The sequence below is a fragment of the Hylobates moloch genome, unplaced genomic scaffold, assembly GCF_009828535.3.
Source record: "Hylobates moloch isolate HMO894 unplaced genomic scaffold, HMol_V3 SCAFFOLD_11, whole genome shotgun sequence".
NCBI classification, from domain to species: Eukaryota; Metazoa; Chordata; class Mammalia; order Primates; family Hylobatidae; genus Hylobates; species Hylobates moloch.
In genome coordinates this window covers 99,539,708-99,560,477 of record NW_026652286.1, presented here as the reverse complement: position 1 = coordinate 99,560,477, position 20,770 = coordinate 99,539,708, and the positions used below count along the sequence as shown (strand labels likewise).

General features: G+C 43.6%; 1 protein-coding gene and 1 non-coding gene across 8 annotated transcripts in view; one reads left to right on the top strand and one right to left on the bottom strand.

The window, feature by feature from the left end:
- Window positions 1–20,770, top strand: part of KIRREL3 (kirre like nephrin family adhesion molecule 3) — a 581,063-nt gene that overhangs the window by 96,507 nt on the left and 463,786 nt on the right. The window lies entirely within an intron of this gene.
- On the bottom strand, window positions 20,154–20,260 carry LOC116477622 (U6 spliceosomal RNA). The gene has a single exon (XR_004250565.1). It is a non-coding gene; the product is annotated as a U6 spliceosomal RNA (small nuclear RNA).

Here is a 20,770-nt window from a genome sequence, read left to right as displayed (position 1 = left end):
CCCAGGAAGAAGCCACAGGCAGCCTTGCGCTGTGGGCTACAGAGGAGGCGCTGGGGATCCAGGTGCAGTGCAGACTTCCGGGATCTAATTTGCCTTATAATGCGTGCAGTTCACATCTTCTGTGTTTAATGCTAGTCCTGATTTTTGGTGAATATAATGTTCCCATAAATGCTAAAAAAAACAGTGAAAGGAAATGAGATCTGAAACAAAAACAAAAAACAACGCAGTTTTTCACGGCAGGGGGGTCCCTATTCACTTCTCTGCTGGAGGGAGATAAAGTTACCGGGCAGAGGCAGCAATAAAGTAAGGTTCAAGGTTCTTGCCATCTGGTAGGGGCCGTAACATGTCTCTTCGGGAGTAACCTTGCTGCTAATACTTCCATGCCCTGAGCCTCAGTTTCCCTCTTTTGATAAGACTGATCATTCCAGTACTCCCAATACCTCCCTACCTTTTAATGCTTCTTTTTAAGAAAGCATACAATGAAATGTGGCTCTGCAGTCACACAAGGCGTGAGGTTTGGATTTCCAAGACTGGGAGCCATGTCTTTGCACATCCTGCTTCTTGAGCAGTCAGCCCGCAGAAAGGGAGCCGTCAGAAAGTCTTCCAGGGAATTGGAGTGTACAGAGAGAGAAGAGAGCCTGTCTCTGAGTGAGGGAATTCAGAGAGGGGCAGGATGAGCTGGAGCCTGCTGCAGTGTGATCGGAGCCTGGGGCTCTGCACACCTCCCGGCCTTGAAGTCGGCCTGGCATTTTGTTCTACAAAGCATCTGCTTCAGCAGATTAAATGATTTTTGACCTGGAGACCTGAACTGACAATTTTGTGGACAAACCCCAAACAGAATGGCTCTGCCTGTCAGCCTGTTTCATCTCCTGTGTGCATCCTCACTTAGCTCTGCTGTACCAGGAATTTTGCATGGCTGGGAGTGGACAAAGTAACCCCTGAAGCACTTTGGGGAGTCATGTCCCCACTGGAGGCTCTCCCCAGTGTGCTCGTTAGGCATCTGCCCAAACTGGCAGTGGCAGATAGGGCTCTGTGTTGTCAGGCTGTGGCGGTACACAACAATTCCATCTCACATAGGTCTCTGGTGTTCTGTTAAGGGTTCATGGCCAGACAGATTCAAGAATGGAGAGATGCCATTTAGCACACCGAATCACACACCAAGCCACTGTGCAGGATGAGGCTTGCAATGCTCTTGCGGGTCACAAGACGGACAGGTTCAGTAAGGCCTAAAAAGAAAGATCCCTCTCCCCACCCTCTGACCCCTGAGCAATGAACAGTAAATGCCACAAATTGCCTTATGGGCTTAGAATCTTAATGAGAAAGACATTATGGAAAGACCTACCTAATGCGTAGCCCTCTGCCAAGTTGATGCACTGCAATTATTTAGGGCTCTTTACCCCATGATAGCATTGTGTAAATGAGAAAAGAAGGCAGTTGAAGGTTAGAAGTTTCCCATCAACTCCCAGGAATCCTGTATACCTGGTGCAGCCCCTCAGCTTGCAGCCCCCTGTGGAAGCATCTCCTTCACTAAAAAATATCACCCACCCTCCCCTTGCCGTGGAAGGTGATTTATTGGAAGTAAGCCAAGCCCTGCCTTCAAGTATGGAAGCCATGGAATCAAGCCCCATTCCTCCTCTACAAGCTGAGCTATGTGGTATGAGAACCTTCTGTTGATGACACACAGCTGTCTTCACAGACCCCAACCATCATGTTGCCCTTTTTGCCAAACCAGGGAAAGACCCAGTCTCTTGAAACTTCTCTCCCCTCTGAAGCATTGGCACAAATACCCATCTGAAGATGAATTTTTGTTACCCACTATTTCTGTATCATCATCATCATCCCCATCATGGATAGTCAATTATTTATTATATACTTGGCTATACTTGGAGTTGTCCTAGATACCGTCAAAGAACATTTTTACAGTTTCTCTTCTCTGGGGTCTTAATGTCTCTGAGGAATAGCATTGATGCTTACAGATGCAAAGAGAATGCTACAAATATTGAGTGAACATAGGATAAAAATAGAAGAGACAAGATTAAATATGTACATTATGCATACTTCCTCTTTTGACCCCCTATCCCCAAGCTATAGCTGTGCTAAACTGTAGCAGGAGACAGATTGTTCTTGGTATAAGTAAGAACAGCCTTGTAAGACAGATTATTTCTTTTCCTGCTGTCAAAAACATATATTTAAAGTCATTAGTAGGAAGCCATCAGCAGCTGAGCTAAGAAGCGTGGCTAAGAAGTGTTAAGGAAATGTTATTAGGAACGACTTCTAATTCATAAAAGATTTTCTGAGCAAATATCTGCTACGTTAACATTGCTTTGGTGCAGGTTCCCTTGATCAGCTGCACTATCCCCACTAGTGATCAGTCTTATTGGAGTCAGAGATGCAGTAAACATCAAGACCCAGTTTAACTAGCAATGGCAAAATAGCAAATAATCATGAGTTTGGGGGCTCCGGGCCATAAAATACAGACATTTACCTTGAATGTTGATTTAAACCATCTATATGTTGTGCTAAATGAAACTTGGACTATATCATCTGAAGTTCAGTGTCCAAATGATAAAAATAGTCCTAAAAACTTTACCTGTGTGCTAAAAAGAGGCTTCAAAGGGGATGGTCCTCTTAGAGTGAGGCAGTTTGCTCTATGCCATCTTCATAAAATCATAGCAATTTAGAGTTGGAAAGGACCTTCAGGGTTTTGTAATCTGGCCTCCTCCCAATGCAGAAATCCCTGCCTGAGAATCACCTCTGAGCCAGAGTTGAGATGTGCTACCTACCAAGGGGATAGCTATTGTAGGGTCACCTTTTAAAGAGCTGGTTCTGTTCCAGGGTGAACCAAGGGATTACTTTCATTGTTGGGCACCTGAAGCTAATGCAAGCCTACCAAGCAAGGTACCCAAATAATCCAGTCTCCCCAGAGGGGGTAGCAATAGAACTTCTAATATATTAAATTGCCTTTGATTTAGGACCATCTTCTTATTTTTTCCACCAGCAACATCCATTGTTATGTTGACCTATTAAGGTGATTACAGAAAGCATTGGTGGCCCAACATATCCCATTTTCATCATTGTCAGCCTCCTGCAATTGCAAGCTTCTGAACATGTCATAAATCCAATAGACCAAATGTCTCCAGGAGCTCAGCAAAGAGGCTACAGCTTTTTTGTTTCCACTTAGGCCAGGGTTGTGGGTAGTAATAAACTCAGCAGTCAAGGCCAGAAATGTGATAATAGTAGGAAATGAGAAAAGGGTTAGAGAAAGAAAAGCTAAGTCGGAAAAACGCTCAGCTCTTCTTGCTTTGCTGAGTTTTCAAATTCATTAGCAACCTCAATTATTCAATTCCTCAATTTTAATCTCTAATTAAACATTGCCACAGACACTGTATCCATGGAGGGTTGAATTTAAGTGGCCTCTTTTTAATAATTGTGCAACTATGATCCCTGCATTGTTAACCCAGAGAAAAAGAGGAAAAAATTAGTTTAAAAAAAAAAAGAAAAGAAAAATGTGAGTGCCTAAACTTCACACGAAATGGTAATTGCTGAGGGACAGTATTTTCCCTCTAAATATAGCAGAGATGACTACAAGGCTTCCAGCATTGTTCTATAATAATTTCTTAAATCAAAAACATATTTGCTGATGAGAGTGTGCTTTACTACAGCTATTCTTTTTTAAATAATTAGACAAGTAAGAAAACAATAGGCAAAGGTACAATATGCTGCTGAGTAAATGATACTATTTTTTGCTTATTTCACAAGGTCATAGGATCCTGGACTTCCTTTTTTAAAAAAAAGTGTTATTCAGATGAAGTAATGAAATAAATATAGGCAAAGACATTGGATGGTAGCATTTTGCTATCCGGATCTCTGTTTATTTAAAGAAAAGTCTTTCTGAGAGATGAGGGTGCAACCATGTAGCCTCAGAAGGAAATGTGATTAAAACACAAGTAGGAGGAAAACAGAATACAAAATTGCATCTCTTCCATGACTATAGCCCTGTAAGAACTAGGTTTTTCCATCCAGAATATTGGAAAGGAGCTGTGTCCCAGTGTTTGCCCAGCATCCTGTCTGCTTCCTAACATACTTTGTAGGTTTTCTCATTCATCTGCCTCAATAGATTGTGGACTCTGGAGGAGAGGGACTTTGCTGCACACTTATCTGTATCCACAGGGATTAGCGCCTTGCCTGACACATAGCAAGAACCAAACAAATGTTTGTTAAACAAATTCACTGCATTGGGGGGATATACTTATGAGAGCATTCTTTCACATTCCCTTCTATAAAACTTTAACCTAGTTTCATAAGAATTATACGTTTTAAAGTCATGAGCAACTATATATCCCATAAATATGTGCATATAGGTGTGTGCATGCACATATTTCAAGTAGATCAATTCAATCCAAAGAATTGGAATAAATATAAGCCAGAAATGTTAAGCAATGGGATCCTCTTCCTCTATAACAAAGACACGAAAGTGTGTGCCACCTCACCAGGAACTGGATTTCTTTTGTAGGATATCTAGAGCCCTCCCCACAGTGGGTATTTCCTTGCCAGCATCAATGACAGCACCTTTTGGTGGACCAGCTATCAGGCCAAGTAGCCCCAAAGCCCTGTGCATGCTCCAGGATGATGAGACTACTGGAACAAGGCTCCGTAGCTCCTTCCAACTGAAAGTTGATGCCCATAAGCCAGGATAGTCTTTGTAGAATCCGAGTGCAGAATCCAGCTAACACCTGAGAGGTGTTAGTCGTTCTGCTGCATAAGAGAAGAGTGGAGAGGCAGGGCCTAGCCCTATGACCCTTGAGACATTCCATGCTGCAGTTGGGGTGTGCCTGAAGCCACCTGGCAAACAACTGATGTCACTTTAGCTGCGAACTCTAGGATGGCATTAGTTCCAGGAAAGCTCACTGATTGTTTCTTTGTTTCAAGGAGGAAAACCAGTTTTTGAAGGAGTTTGCCCTCCAGAGGCATGAATATTATTCAGGCTATCAAGTGAGGAAGGGATGATTTTCAAACTCTGCCCTTAAAGCACATACAGTCATGTAGGGGAGATGAATGGGAATTGCAAACCCATGTTCAAGGGGTCATCATCTGTATGTGGACATCATATATGATGGCTTTAGACATCCAAGTTGTGACTTAAATAGGATAATGGTTCAGGTGCTTTCAGCACCACCAAGATGGTTCCCAGCAGGACCACCATAGTCCCAAGCCATCACCCATGCTTTCTGCAGACAGTATCCTCCATCGTTGCTCACTGAGTTGTTCCTGTGCTCCCTCTGACTCTTCACATTCTCTTCCGGAGAGAATGGAGTTGGATTTGCTGAGACTCTGCAGATTTTCCAGACTAGCAACTAACTATCTCCTCTCCAAGAAACCCCCTGCTCCCCAAGGAAGAAGGGACAACTTCTTACCACAAGGGTGAAGATGAGTCATTTGTCAATACTTCAACAGAAAAGAAAATGGTGAGAGCTAAACACCTAAAACAATCGTTAACTTGAAGCAGGTACTATGTGCTGTGCTGGTTATAGGAATATCCCAGAGTCTTTTTTTTTTTTTTTTTTTTTTTTTTAAGACAGGGTCTTGCTCTGTCACCCAGGCTGAAATGCAATGGCACGATCTCAGCTCACTGCAACCTCTGCCTCCCAGGTTCAAGCAATTCTCCTGTCTCACCCTCCTGAGTAGCTGGGGTTACAGGTGTGCGCCACCATGCCCAGTTAATTTTTGTATTTTTAGTAGAGGTGAAGTTTCACCATGTTGGTCAGGCTGGTCTTGAACTCCTGACCTCGTGATCCACTTACTGTTGGTCTTTGTCATTGATTTCTAACTTGAGTATCCTTCAGGTTCCTATCTTTCTATCCTCCCCTTCCAACTTTCCCTTTTTTCCTACAGTTTTACATACAAAAAATCAGTTACTCGAGTTAACTTGCAACTGTTTTGAAAATGTCTTTAAATAAGTGCAATGCATTCCCTCAAACAGAATACTCTGAAAGAGCTCAACAGCCCTGAAGATATACAATCAATACTTTGCCTGAACCATTGATACCCTTGCCCATCACTTAAATATCATTACAGGAAAGATTTCAACAAGATCACGCCACATTATACTTTAAAGTTTGACTTTAAAAGATGCCTGGGCTTTGCTGAAAGGCATTAGTAATGGAATTCTTTATCTCTGAGCTTAATTTATTCTGAGGAGAATAGGGCCATTATCTTAAATCTATTTTTTTTCCAACAGAGAAAACAGGCCTCAGAAGTCCAGCACTCACAAAGAAATCATTGTTTAATTACTTTTTTGTTTAACTCTTTGCAGAAGGAAAGGGAATTGGAGAATGAATATGCATTCCTATCAGGTTGTTATCAATAAACAAGCAGGCTTTCTTTTTTGTGTTTGTTATTTCTATTTCTAGACTTCTCTGAATTTCTCACAAGCCAGAACTGCTTGCACTCAAGGAAGACTCTGAGTAGTTCTAAACCCCATCTGAATCACTTTTCCCCTGATCATTCGTGGTGAAGGCATCTTTGGTTTGAATAATGCAAGTGATCCAAAAACGCAGGGCTGATGTTCTAGTAGTAGGTGACTTGCTATAAATTAGGCACGTGAGAGCTGTATGTTTACACACATGGGAACAGACACACTCACATTTAGTTTCCTGACCCAAGCAGTATGTCTCCATTGTGCAAAACAATTGATTTGGAGAACAGAGAAAGTGACCCACCAGCTAGCTATTCCTTTTACAAAACAACCACTACCATGCAATTAATATGACTATTTGTTACTTCCTGTCATTGCAAATTTACTGAACTAAAGAGTGGTTTTTTCTTTGTAGAAGATTTGAGCACTAGGAAAGCTCTAAGAAGATGTTGTGTCTAGGAGCTCTTCCAGAGTCTCCATTTGCTTACTTTTTCTGTTCTAAAAACTCAACCACTAGGCCTCAATGACAACATTTTTGGCCAGGTATGGGGATTACTTGTAAACTACATGGTGTACCCAGTTGTTAAAGAACTTCAGGGGCAGCTGCTTCACTAGCCCTAGCTAATCAACCTTCCTACTCAGCCTGGACTTAATCAACCTTCCTGCTCAACCCTTTCACTTGATAGCACCTTTTGCTACAGCTGTTTCCAGAACCTCAGTCCTTGATTTGCCTGGTCAGATATGCCAGTTGGTGACAATGGAATAGCCTTTCAGAGGTTGAGTGGTGATCCAGATTTGAGGAAGCTTTGCCTTCCTTGTCTTTCCTTCATATTGGTTAGATGGAAGGAGAAAAGTGGGCACCATTTTAATTCTAAGAAGAGGAAGTTAATCAGTGTTCTGCATCTGACTTTCAGCTCCCTCCTTCCTTTCCTTTGTTAGTTAGGATAGGTGACACTTCTTTTCTTTTACGGCTATTATCAGAGATTGTGTGTTTAATAGTTGCTGGGTCACATTTTACAAGTGCAAATGACTTTGATGACCTCCATTTACTTTTTCTTAGCTATCATCCTGTCTACAAGGAGTGAAAGGCTATAAAGCATTCAGGTAGGCTCCTGTTTGGATCAGCCTCTCCAGGTGATCATTATACCCAAGTCAAAAAGTCAATGCACTCCCCAAATGAGAAACATATATATATATGAAATCTCCCTTTTACAAGATCATAGTGCATCTCCTGGGTTTTTTCCCATCCTTGTGAGTCAGTTAGTTTGTAATTGACTCTAACCAGCCTTCCACCTTCTGTTAGCCTTTATTACCTATAGTCGAAGGGACCTCTGGAATGCGAGAGACACCCCCCCCTCCGCCAACTCCCCTGCTGCTTTTAAGTCTCAGCATCCCCCTCTGATTCTTCAAGAGGATAAAGGAGGTGTGGAGGACAGTTGGGAAAAGGGGGCCTGGATTGTAGCCATCAAAATCACCACTTAAGTTGGCATTTATGCCATGTTCTAAGTTATGTGCTATTTTTTAAATTGAATATAAGCTGCAAAGACTTGAGTTAGTCATATTTCTCAGCTTATGGCACATCATAACCCATCTAAGAACTCTCTTTTTTTATATTTTCCATCTTCATCTCTGGTCCTCACTTCTGTTTCCTTTCCTTTACCCACAGGTAACTATTCTATGTTTGATAAAAGTCTTCAAAAATATATGTAAAGTACAGGGTGTTATCTATATGCATGATTTTAATTTACCTAAAGGACATTGTGCTACAGATATAATCCTGTTTCTGCTTTCACTTAACACTACTTTTTGGAATTGTTCATATTGTTAGGTATCTGCCCACTTCATTGTTTCTAATTGCTGCATTCACTAAATTTCATTATCCATTCTGTTTTGATGCATCTCTAGGTTGCTTCTAATTTCCCACTGTGTGAGAATCCTAGCATTCATACCACCAGACAGTACTTATGTGCCTTAGGATATATGCATGCACAATTTCATTAAGTACTGCCATGAATATTCTAAAATACCCGACCAGTTTATATTCTCAACACTGGTTCATGGGAGTTCCAGTTTCCCCACCTGCTCCCCAGTCTTCGTTATCCTTCAGTTTTCTAATTCTTGCTAACCTAATTGGCATAAAGTAGTGTTCCATTGTCCTTGTTACTAATAACTTTGATCCTAACTCTTTACTTCCACCTGTCCACGAGATAGGTGACTGTGGCATCAGAGACTGGAACCAGGACAAACACCACCACCATTCAGGAATGCCTGAAATAAAATATTTGATTCTACAAGGCAGTTGTCCAAAATTCCCAACCCACGTGAGCTCCAGGCTACACAATGACTGCTAAGATTCTGTAGGAATTCAGTGACACAATAGTGCTAGACCAGCGTGGACAGTCCAAGCTCCCACCCACTCCCCCTTCCTAAGCAGAGGCAGAATGGTGTGTCCTCCACAGTCCCAGCAGCAACCCGAGGTGCCATATATCAGTAGATATGTGCAGACTTATTTAGTTTAACATTTCTGTCAAAGTAACCCACAAGTGCCATCTTATCAGAGGATCGATTTTATATCAGAGGGTCATTAAATTCTTTTTCATGAGAATAAAATGGGCTTTTGCTGCTGCATGTTGTACTGCTGCTCGTCCGAAACTGGAGATGAAATCAAAGTGGAAGAGATTTAACCAAATTATCTATCTTCAGAAAATAAGCTTTGCTGCAAATGTATTTTTGATGTGGTATTGTGCAACATGGAGAGAAGAGAAATAAAAACACCCTAATGGTCTGTTATATACAAACAGGAGGAGGCTATGCTTTTAACCCTCTGTGGGAGCTGGTTTCATGTTCTTCTCCTTTTGGGGTGGGGTTAGGCGGGGTTGACAGGTGAGTGACAAAGGTCCAACTTCATGATGGACTGTTCTGGGGTACGGTTTAATTGCACATTCATTTTTTTTCCCAAAATGAGAACGCTTGGGGAAGGCTTTCCATTTTCTATAAAGTTAAATACCATAAAGGGAAGCCTGTCCTAAACTGTGTCATCTCCCCCCACATTCTGGGACCAATCTCCTCCTCATGAGATTCCCCGCTAGCCTGGGAAAACACTCAGCAGGTTCTGCCGCCAACCTGGTGTCCTGGGGCCAACTTGCTGCCCTTCCCCATGGGACCACGTGTGCTCCTCTGACCCAGGGTGACCAGAAGGGTTTGCTTTAGTTGTGGAGTTGTTTGTAGACCGTATTCGTGAGATGAGCTTTCTTATTTTAATAACTTGGATAGGAGGAAGAGCAGAGACGAGAGAGGAGAAGGCTGCCTACTAGGGATTGTTGATACTTGGAGGGTCTGCTCTTTCCCTGGCCTCTTCTTAGAATCTTTTGATGCTGCAAAGTCTTAGAGTAACAAAAGAAAGGAGTCAGTAATATCAAGCAAAAGAAATGGCAATGCCTGTTAAGGTCCCCACTGCGTGTGGAGCACATGATGATATGTGATTGGGGGTAAGAGTGGAAGCTATGAAAGAGGAAAACATGCGCTTGGGGAAGACCTGAGCAGTTGCATAGTTCTAGAGTTGGAACACGTGGTGAGAATGAATCCCCACGTGTCAGAGGCTGCCAGAGAGTTTGCTTGTGGCCATGGAACCCCTCCCCTGGGTGTCTGAGCAGAGCAATGGCCCTCAAAAGAATTAAAGTCCCAGCCACTCCCTCCGTCTCCCATGCACTGCATGGTGGGCATTGAAGCCCATGGACAGGCCCCACATTCTCTACACAGCTTTCTAGGATATTTGCGTCATCCTTCCATTCACTAGGATACCCTCAGCTCTCCTGCTTCTCAGATTTTGATGTTTTTCTCATTCAGAGTAAAGATCGGAAGTCTGATGACAGGATGCCTGTCTGTAGCTCTGGAAAGGGCATGGGCACCTCGAGAGGACATACAGGAGAGCCATGAAGAGTATCTCAGAGACCAAGGTCAAAGGTGGAGAGGAGTCAGAGAAGCCCCTGACCTGCTCAGGTTTGCTGGGAGATGCTGCTGTTTCTCATGGACCATGTTCATCCTTGCAGACTAGCAGAGTTCTGTCTTGGATGGTATAGGGTTACTTTCTTAGGTATGCAGCTGCCTAGCAGTGGATTAGAGAACTCACAGAGTCCTGGAGAACTACTTCTCTCTGACTAATGAAGGCCTTGCCTTTAACAGGTCCAGCTTTTTATTTGCTATAAGCTATACATGTGCTCTTCAGGGAAAAACAAGAATAGAAAAAACTACTTGCAAGATAAGTAAAGAGAAATGTAATCCCTGAGTGGGATGAAGGGTGCTTTGAAATGAATGGGGGATAATCCTTTTGTTGTCTATTACAAATGCACTTTATTTCTGCATTATCTAGCTATGAGAATTTGCCATTCGCTCTAGTGACAACACCGCTGTAGTTTCTTCTCTTTATGTCACATTAAGTGAGTGCTGCAAGGAGTGTTTATTGCCTGGGGTCTGAGGCAGCCACCCACTGGGGGCAGCTGGGTCATGTGGTCACTGAGGTTCCCGACAGAATGAGTTCTGAACCAGGCTCAGGACAGCAGTAAAGGGGAAGTTAGGGAGGTGACCCTGTGAAGCTCCAACCCCCACCAGCTCCAGAGGCTGGGGAATGCAACACTGTATGCACAGGAACCTTCAGTAACCAGAACAGTAGTAACCCTGTCCCTTGCTGGGTCTAACACCTAGAACTAATGTCTCCCTCTCAGGTTCTGGCCTTCAGTTCCCTTAAAGGGATGGCAGGAAAATCCCAAAGACTTGTCCCAGAGCATTGCTTTGAAAGTTCCTTTCTTCCTCTCATCTCTTCCCTCATGCCCTCTCTGCTTTCCTTCTCCCTTTCCTTCTTTCTTTTTCCCTTTTTTTTTGAGAGACAGAGTCTCACTCTGTTGCTCAGGCTACACTGTGCAGTGGTGGAATCTCCACCTCCTGGGTTCATGCGATTCTCCTGCCTCAGCCTCCCAAGTACCTGGGATTACTGGTGCCCTCCACCATGCCTGGCTAATTTTTGTATTTTTAATAGAGATGGGGTTTCACCATGTTGCCCAGGCTGGTCTTGAACTCCTGACCTCAAGTGATCCTCCCGTCTCGGCCTCCCAAAGTGCTGGAGTTACAGGCGTGAGCCACTGCACCCAACCTTCTTCTTCCTGTCACAACAAGGAAGCTCCGTGTGGGGAAGCAGCCGTCCTGAAGCACTAGGAATGGTCACAGGCTGCAACATTTGAGAACCAAGAATCTCTGTGCCTGGGAGCTCCTTATTTTAAAGCCCGGTCTTTCCTAGGCTAATCCTGTGACTCTTGCAGAGTGCTCCCCTTGAAAATCCCCAGAGAGGATGGAATACACTGTGAATGATCTTATCTCAGGACCTTCCTACATGCCTCTCTCTGCCTAGAATGGCTTTCCCTCCACTGTGTGTCTACTCATTTCTGCTCATCCCTCAGAGCTCAGCAGAAGTATCACTTCCTCTAGGAATCTCCTGATCCCCACTGAATAGATCCGGCCCACTATTCCTTCATCGCATCTGAACCTCTTTATTATACTTAACATGATTGATCAATTGATTGATTTTAAGACAGGGTCTCCCTCTGTTGCTCAGGCTGGAGTTCAGTGGCATAATTGTGGCTCACTGAAGCCTCGACCCCTTGGGCTCCAGGGATTTCACCTCAGCCTCCTGAGTAGCTGAGACTACAGGTGTATGTGCCACCACACCTAGCTTCTTTCTTACTTACTTTCTTTCTTTTTCTTTTTTCTTTTTTTTTTTTTTTTTTTTTTTTTTTTTTTTTTTTTTTTTGAGATGAGGTCTCATTATGTTGCCCAGGCTGGTCTCGAACTCCTGGGCTCAAGGGATCTGCCCACCTTGGCCTCCCAAATTGTCAGGGTTATAAGCATGAGGCACCACGCCCAGCACTTAACATGATTTGAAATAAGAATCACTCAAAACATTTGCTGCCTGCTGTGGACTCCCCACTCTGTGCTGTAAGCTCTGGAGGCAGGGATGATACCTGTCTTTCTCACCACGACACCCCTACACCAAATACAATGCCTGGATCATAGCTTCAAGTGAATAGAAACTTACCCAGCAAATAAATGAAATGAAGACAACCCTAGCTTTCTCTACTTTGCATATATTCCCCTCAGTTCATCACTTCCTGATTTTTCCTTAAGAGGAAGGCAGGAAGTCTGAGCCCCAACAATGTCTTTCAAACCCACACCACCCTGGGGGGCCGCCCCAACAGGACGAGGTGGACGTGTCAACAGTGGAAATGTATTTCGTCATGTTTTCCAGCTGCACCGGGGCAGAGCCTGCTGAGGCTGCTTGAGTCTCAATACTGTCATACCCGCCATCTCATTATCTACAGCCACATCTAAAACCCACATAAAATACCAAGTCACACACAGCTCTGGGAAAGACATTTTACAGAGACCATCTTATGAGTTTTTAATCTGCCTCCTGAGAACTTACAGTCTAAGAAATAGAAAACTGATTCCAGTAAACATGCCCAGAATATGCTAGCAGCAAGATTAAAACATGAAACTATGAATGTTAAGGTTTTTATAACATGCATCGTTTAATAGGATCACATTTTTCTTAGCAGGAAGGAGCACACTGAAGTGCATTCAGACATGGGAGAGGGAGATTGGCCAGCTAAGGAGATTGGACAGAGTGGATGCGGAGCTTCTAAGTCCAGAGGAAAATATATGATCAGCTCACGGTGACCCGGGTAGCTAGGCCTTCCACAGGGCTGATTCCACAGTCTAAAACTTCTAGGCCTTCAGGTGGCTGGTTCAATGTTTCCATTTAGGGCATGAGCTCAGCAACAAATTAAGTGAAGTGTCCCCAATAAATGCTAATAAGCCCCAGGAGGAAACAGGGGCATCCCCATGCATACCAAATGCACTCATTAGCATCCCTGCTATTATGAAGAATAGCAAAATGACCTTGCAATCATTAGACGCTTAAAATGCTATGACTTAAGTTTAGAAGGACACATATTACATTGTAAAACCTAATTAGTGTTACCTTTGCTAATTGCTGCCTGGCATTGAACTGGATAAAATAAATGCATGACGGACATTCCAGGGCATCGGACGTAACCCCATCACTGTTTTTAAAAGAAGTAAAATTATAGAAGAGCCTTTTGAAAAGGTGTTTTTAACTGAGTTGTTTGACAGAAGTGAGGGAAGCGTGGGCAGTCCATGCATTTATTTGTATGAATCCTAAATGCTGAAATTTTCTCCCGAGAACACTGTTCTTCTCCTGTACTTCTTTAATGTGAATGCGAGGATATCAAACAATGGGGGAAATTACGATAGCGTCAAAATCCAACCACAGCATGAAAACAGCTGTGCAGGGATATAGTGAAATCCTATCCCACAGGCAGTTAGAATACTCAGCCCTGTCCTAGCCCGATTCTGCAGCAAGGATGGCAGGCAGTGCTCCGTGTCTAGGAGCAGGTTTGTCCACTAGATAAGCTCTACCTGAGCCTCTCTTTTGTCCTCTCTTGAGTAGGTCTTGATGGCTGTATGCACTACCGTGGAAATGTCAATGAAGCCAGACCCCTTCTCCCATCTGGAGGCTGCCATGGCCATAGTGCTGGGGGCATAGAAGTCAGGTCATGTTGTAGTTTCTACTTGGCTATGGAGATGAAATCAACCAGAGCAAAAGGGGTCATGCCTCCAGCCACACCTGCCCACCAGAAACACACACACACATAATACATACACACACATACACACGTGCATAAGCACAGAGCCAGGCCTTACTTCCAGCTGTGCTCAGCATTTGTAATAAGGTTGTGAAAAGAAAATCATTTTCTCAGGGTTGCTTTTTTTCCTCCTTAAGGATAAATAGTAGCTGATTTTTCAAGAAAAAAAAAGCTGCCACTTGTGCCTCTCCCAGGGCCCCTCCTGAGCATATCCTAAATGGTACAGATTAAAATTGAGTCATAAAACTGACAAACCACAAGCAGTGAGACAGACAGTTGGGAGTTCTGCTTCCATGGTGGGTCCTGAGGATGGCTGGGGTCCCCTGGAGTCCCTCAGCTTCTGCTGAGCAGGAGGGTATGAAGGGGATGAAGAAAACAGAGCAGGCAGGGACCACCCTCAGGCATGGCAGCCCCTCTTAGCTATTTTAAATATTGTTCCCTGTAAAATTTCAATTAGGAAAGGAAAGCTTCTACTGCTAAAAATTATTGGAAGATCACCAAGAAGCCATTGAGGCCAAGGGAGGCTATGTGGCCTCTCTCTGGTTGCACAGAGACACTGATAGAGCCAGGACCAGAATTCAGGCACCCAGAGTCCAGCATTCTGTCTCCAGTTGGGCATGGAAGGAAGGGGAAGGGAGCCACCCATTCCCAATGCTGGCAGTGGCCTAGAATTCCTAGGCTTCCTGAAGGACATCAAAGCCCAACTTTGTTTTTGCAGATATTCATATGCATTCTTAGGCAAGATTTCTTTCCCTGGGCTAGATGTCCCAAGGACCACACTCCTCTGTCCCTTTCGAAGAAAAGACAGACCTCACTGGGGGGTCCTGGATTGTGTCCACTGCTGCTGTCACCCGAGTCTGACCCCAGCCCTGCCCATCTCCAGGGATCGCAGAACCTGCCAGCCAACTTCCTCTGAGTCAGCCGGTCAGGGCTGGATCTTAGAAGCCAAATTGCTTTGGTGTGGTTTCTGAAGTCTGTGCATTTGCCTTAATTGTCAGGCCACTGGCTTCCCTGAGACTGGCTTCTGCCGTTTGCTTCCTGACAGTGATAGTGCTAGCAGGACAGACTGACAGTCAGAGCACCCCGTGCATCTCTTTCCAAGGAATCCATCCACGGCAGGGACTGTGGAGCCCTGTCAAAGACAGCCACTTTGCAGGCATTTAGTAGGACATGGGCTCACCTCTTGCCTCCTCTTCTGCCTTTCCTTCCAGCTCCTTGCCCTTTACAATAGCTGAAGATTTTTTTAAGTGGAGCTGCTGATAATTAAAATTATATCTTTGTTCCACCAATGTCTGAAACTCTGGGAAGTCATTATCAGAGTCAGACAGTGATATTTTGATATCCCGGGGTCTTTTTGATATAAGGAATAAAGTTCTAAGGCATGAGAAGATATAGAGCCATGCTATTTCCTAATCACCCTTTATAATTTGCAGTATCTTGGGACGCTTCTCAGATGTTTCCACTGTGGCTTATGTACACTTCAAACCTATGTGCCGTTAAACGCGGAAGCTAGGTACTGAATTAATAAAGGTAGCTTCAAAAGCCCACCTCTTTGGCAGGCTGAAGATCTAAGGGCAAACTCAAAGAGGGTGATGGGCCTTTGAAAATTACTAAGCACAAACAATAAACCTCATTAAATGAAGCCAGCAGAGTGGGCTCAGAAATGTAATGAGCCAAGTGGGGGACCAACGGCACTGGAATCAGCCTGGGAATTAACATATCAGGGAGCTGAGGCTAAGGTTGAAAGAAGGGATTGTGTTTTGGAAAATCATGTGACTCACGTTGAAACAATGCTGAGGACAGTGGTTGGGAGGATGCTGGGGCAGCGCTGGGCACAGGCAGGCCACTGTGGTGCTGAGACTGGGGGACACTCATGTTTGCAGTCGTCTACTCTCTCACTCACCCTAGTGGCTTCAGTAGAGTCTACAGAAGGCAGAGTATTTGGGCAGGGCCTGTAAAGAAAGAGAAAAGCTGATAGAAGCTGCTTGGCCATCGAAATGAACTCCTTTTGCCGGGATGCGCAGCCACTGGACTCCCACAGCACCCTTCCAGGTGCCTTCTGTCCACAGCCAGGGAGCAGGAAACTGGAGGGATTTGGTCGCCATTAAATGGCAAAGTTCTTGATGAGATCCTTTTGAAAACTGAGCAGCAGAGTGGACAATTAGAATGCCAGACCAGCACGTGGAGTTTTCAGAAATAGATGGGAGTTGCTGGATAACAGGTCACGTTAGGCCACCACAGGAGCACGCAGGACTGCTCAGCCTCTGGGCCCCAAGCTCTTCTGTCTAGACTCTGGCATGGCCAGTGCAAGCCCTTTCTCGGCTATTGTTGTTGGTCAGGGCTGGCTGTCTTAGGTATGAGGCACTCTCTGAAGGCTGCTCAGGAAGAAGATCCGTTCTCTTTCATGAACCTGCCGGGAGCCAGAAACCTTTCTCCTCCCACTTTCACCCCTCAGCTCTATCCCCGCCTCCCCAATAATTTTATCTTCATTTTAACACAAGAATTTAACTACAGAGACTGCACTGACCCATCCCCCTAGAATGAAAGGACACAAGATCCTGCACCAGATAGTTATTTGTGATTGTGGCTGGGGGTTTATTTAAACTAATTTTATTATTCATGACACTGACAATTTATGCAGTGAATGCAATTAGAGGCTATGATTGGCTGCCACAGCTAAGGGCTAAAAGTGCCACTTCCTTGGATATGCAAGGAAGAAAGGCGAAGAATATTAGAAAAATAATCAGTCACGGAGATATTTTTTATGAAGTGATTCCCACAAACCTTGATTTTTTAAAAAAAGCTAATTTAATTTCCCTAATACCCTGCAAAAGGTATCTAATTATCCACTCTTAAATTGCTCTCATAATTTTTCCAAAGTTCTGTATTGTTTATGCCTTTGTGAGTTCTCCTTGTCTACAAGCAAAGAAGCTGTCGTCTCAATGTGCAGGTTCCAATGAAACCTACTCAAAATGATTCTTCCCGAAGCTGTGCATAGAAGCCTTGATGTGGCCTGTAATATATTTGTCCATTTAATCAGGAAATATTTGAGAAACAAGACTTGAGTGGTAATCATTTAGAGTTGTGGGAGGAGAAGAGGGAATTGACTTTTTTCTTTTCCTTTTTTTTTTTTCCAAGAAGAACAATTTTTTAAAAATCATTGGACATCAAACCAAAACAAATCATGGCGCCTCCACACAATGGGATATTCCTCAGCAGTACAAAGGAATGGACTACTGATCACGCAGTAACGATGACGAATCTCAATGTAATTATGCCAAGTGAAAGAAGCCAGACAAAAGGTTCATATTATGTGATTTTATTTATATAAAGTATTTTTTAAAAAGGCAAACTAGTCTTTAGAGGCAAAAAGCAGATCCCTGGTCACTTGAGGGGCAGGGGGAGAATAATGAGGGGGAGGGAAAAAGGGAGGGGTCACTAAGGGGCAAGAGAAAACTTTGGTGGGGGTGATGGACGTGTTTGCTGTCCTGATCGTGGTGATGGTTTCCTGAGTATACGCACGGCAGAACCCCTCGCCTTGTATACTACTTTAACGACGTTATTTATTGTGTGCAATCGTATTTCAGTAAATCTGTTACAACACAGGCACACCCCTTGGGTAAGTCTTGGCTCCACCATTTATCTAAGTATGGGATCTTAATCTCGGTGGACTGTCGATTAGTCCGTAAAATGGGAATGATACGGCCTTCCCTGCCCACCCCATAGGAGTGTTAGGAACATCAATGTGAGAAAACAACAGCATCAGCAATCCAGGTGTGTATACATTCATTAACTCACAAATGGGTTTCATCAACTTTAATCACTGTGGACAATGAAATGGGTCAATGCTACTGCTCTACGGCCTGGTCTGTTGTCTTGCCCATAGTCAGTCCGCAATGTTTATTGAATTGAGCTGAAGGACACTTAGTAAACCTCGAGCGGCGTCATCTGGTCTAATTACTATCTTTTTTTTATTATTATTATACTTTAGGTTTTAGGGTACATGTGCACAATGTGCAGGTTTGTTACATATGTATCCATGTGCCATGTTGTTTTGCTGCACCCATTAACTCGTCATTTAGCATTAGGTATATCTCCTAATGCTGTCCCTCCCCCCTTCCCCCACCCCACAACAGTCCCCAGAGTGTGATGTTCCCCTTCCTGTGTCCATGAGTTCTCATTGTTCAATTCCCACCTATGAGTGAGAACATGTGGCGTTTGGTTTTTTGTCCTTGTGATAGTTTACTGAGAATGATGTTTTCCAGTTTCATCCATGTCCCTACAAAGGACACGAACTCATCATTTTTTATGGCTGCATAGTATTCCATGGTGTATATGTGCCACATTTTCTTAATCCAGTCTATCGTTGTTGGACATTTGGGTTGGTTCCAACTCTTTGCTATTGTGAATAGTGCTGCAATAAACATACGTGTGCATGTGTCTTTATAGCAGCATGATTTATAGTCCTTTGGGCATATACCCAGTAATGGGATGGCTGGGTCAAATGGTATTTCTAGTTCTAGATCCCTGAGGAATCGCCACACTGACTTCCACAATGGTTGAACTAGTTTACAGTCCCACCAACAGTGTAAAAGTGTTCCTATTTCTCCACATCCTCTCCAGCACCTGTTGTTTCCTGATTTTTTAATGATGGCCATTCTAACTGGTGTAAGATGGTATCTCACTGTGGTTTTGATTTGCATTTCTCTGATGGCCAGTGATGATGAGCATTTCTTCATGTGTTTTTTGGCTGCATAAATGTCTTCTTTTGAGAAGTGTCTGTTCATGTCCTCTGCCCACTTTTTGATGGGGTTGTTTGTTTTTTTCTTGTAAATTTGTTTGAGTTCATTGTAGATTCTGGATATTAGCCCTTTGTCAGATGAGTAGGTTGCAAAAATTTTCTCCCATTCTGTAGGTTGCCTGTTCACTCTGATGATAGTTTCTTTTGCTGTGCAGAAGCTCTTTAGTTTAATGAGATCCCATTTGTCGATTTTGGCTTTTGTTGCCATTGCTTTTGGTGTTTTAGACATGAAGTCCTTGCCCACGCCTATGTCCTGAATGGTATTGCCTAGGTTTTCTTGTAGGATTTTAATGGTTTTAGGTCTAACATATAAGTCTTTAATCCATCTTGAATTAATTTTTGTATAAGGTGTAAGGAAGGGATCCAGTTGCAGCTTTCTACATATGGCTAGCCAGTTTTCCCAGCACCATTTATTAAATAGGGAATCCTTTCCCCATTTCTTGTTTTTGTCGGGTTTGTCAAAGATCAGATAGTTGTAGCTATGCGGCATCATTTCTGAGGGCTCTGTTCTGTTCCATTGATCTATGTCTCTGTTGTGGTACCAGTACCATGCTGTTTTGGTTACTGTAGCCTTGTAGTATAGTTTAAAGTCAGGTAGCGTGATGCCTCCAGCTTTGTTCTTTTGGCTTAGGATTGACTTGGCGATGCGGGCTCTTTTTTGGTTCCATATGAACTTGAAAGTAGTTTTTTCCAATTCTGTGAAGAAAGTCATTGGTAGCTTGATGGGGATGGCATTGAATCTATAAATTACCTTGGGCAGTATGGCCATTTTCACGATATTGATTCTTCCAACCCATGAGCATGGAATGTTCTTCCATTTGTTTGTATCCTCTTTGATTTCATTGAGCAGTGGTTTGTAGTTCTCCTTGAAGAGGTCCTTCACATCCCTTGTAAGTTGGATTCCTAGGTATTTTATTCTCTTTGAAGCAATTGTGAATGGGAGTTCACTCATGATTTGGCTCTCTGTTTGTCTGTTGTTGGTGTACAAGAATGCTTGTGATTTTTGTACATTAATTTTGTATCCTGAGACTTTGCTGAAGTTGCTAATCAGCTTAAGGAGATTTTGGGCTGAGACGATGGGGTTTTCTAGATATACAATCATGTCATCTGCAAACAGGGACAATTTGACTTCCTCTTTTCCTGATTGGATACCCTTTATTTCCTTCTCCTGCCTGATTGCCCTGGCCAGAACTTCCAGCACTATGTTGAATAGGAGTGGTGAAAAAATATGGAACGCTTCACGAATTTGCGTGTCATCCTTGCGCAGGGGCCATGCTAATCCTCTCTGTATCGTTCCAATTTTAGTACATGTGCTGCCGAAGCGAGCACTAATTACTATCTTTTTAATGAACTTCTGATTGGGAACCATGGAATTCTGAAATGATACATGTTGGAATGGGAGGGCCTAATGAGAGTCTTAGCAACACATCCTAAGATAAGTGGGACCTAGCAAAGTCTAGTGCCTGATTCAGGGCCTCTGGTCTAGCCTTTATAAATAACGATTAATGAAAGAAAGAGCAGTGTGGGGTGGCAATCAAGACAGAAGTCCTATAACTTTTGTTGCGCCCTCCTACGCTCTTCCCTGATTTGTAGGCAGCCTGGTAAGAATCTGTCACGGGCCCTTTAAATTCACAGCACAGCAGAGTGGGATTGAGGTGGAAGAGCTGAACTGAGCTCCTTCACTTCAAAGACTCCTCTAGGCCCCAGAGAGCTCTGAATTGTAAATTGTCTGATGTCAGCCTTTGTGGCTGCTGTCTAGTGTCCCAAACTCTCAGAATTTTCTCCCAAGCTTCCTGGCAATCAATTCAGCCCACTTGATCACACACCTGCCTCACTCCA